Below are 1,068 nucleotides of genomic sequence, written 5' to 3' on the forward strand. Positions count from 1 at the left end.
TGGAGCAGGTCCCTGAAGGCGTGTTTCAGTTGCAGCAGGAGAAACGCTGATGAGCCAAGACCACAGGACGCCAAGTGACGGGGGCCCCCTGGAAAGGGGGGCCCAGCACTGGCCCCAGGCGGCCGGGTGCACCCCCATCCCTGCTGTGGGCCTGTCCCTGCAGCCTCTGGTCCCTGAAGCCTCTGGTCCCTGCTGTGCCTCCCAAGGTCAGCCCCTCAACCTTGACAGACTCTGTTGCCTCGTGGGTCAGACGGAGCCTCAGGGCCCTCACGGATTTTAATTCTCAGTGTCCTGGCAAGTGTCACTTTTTAAAAATATATATTTTATTGATTTTTTACAGAGAGGAGGGGAGAGGGATAGAGTTAGAAACATCGATGAGAGAGAAACATTGATCAGCCACTTTCTGCACACCCCCCACTGGGGATGAGCCCACAACCAAGGTACATGCCCTTGACGGGCATTGAACCCAGGACCCTTCAGTCTGCAGGCCGACGCTCTATCCACTGAGCCAAACCAGTCAGGGCGAGTGTCGCTCTTTAAGACCAAGTCAAACACTCTCCCTAGGAAAGCAAAGCGTTTGTCTTTAAATGCGAGTCCCGACCAGACGCTCGGCCACGGCACCCTCACTGAGCCTGCTCACCAAGCACTGCAACCCGGCAGAGTGTGTACTGAAATGATGAATTTTAACGTGAGCCTCCAGGTTCACAGGCTCTGCCCCTCCTGTGGCCTCGAGGGGTCCACTCCCCCGGGGCCTGCGGCCTCCCAGGCCGGGCTCTCCACCCAGGGCGCCCAGCACCCCTGTCCTCACAGCTGCCCTGCAGTGCCCCCACCCAGACCTCCAGGACCCCAATAAGCAGTCCAGAGACAACCAGGCCACCTGCCCAGCCCCACCCGGAGCCCGGGGCCCAGGTGAGGACTGGGTGCCCCGACACCACCCTCAACCCAGAGCCAAAAGCAGGTGTTGGCACCTTCAGCCACCTGAAAGGGACAAAGCCCCACCACATCCACGTAATGCTCCCACAGCCTGCACGTGGGTCCGACATGGAAGGAAACACGGGCGGGGGGGGG

This window comes from Myotis davidii, unplaced genomic scaffold (assembly GCF_000327345.1).
Source record: "Myotis davidii unplaced genomic scaffold, ASM32734v1 scaffold845, whole genome shotgun sequence".
Classification (NCBI taxonomy): domain Eukaryota; kingdom Metazoa; phylum Chordata; class Mammalia; order Chiroptera; family Vespertilionidae; genus Myotis; species Myotis davidii.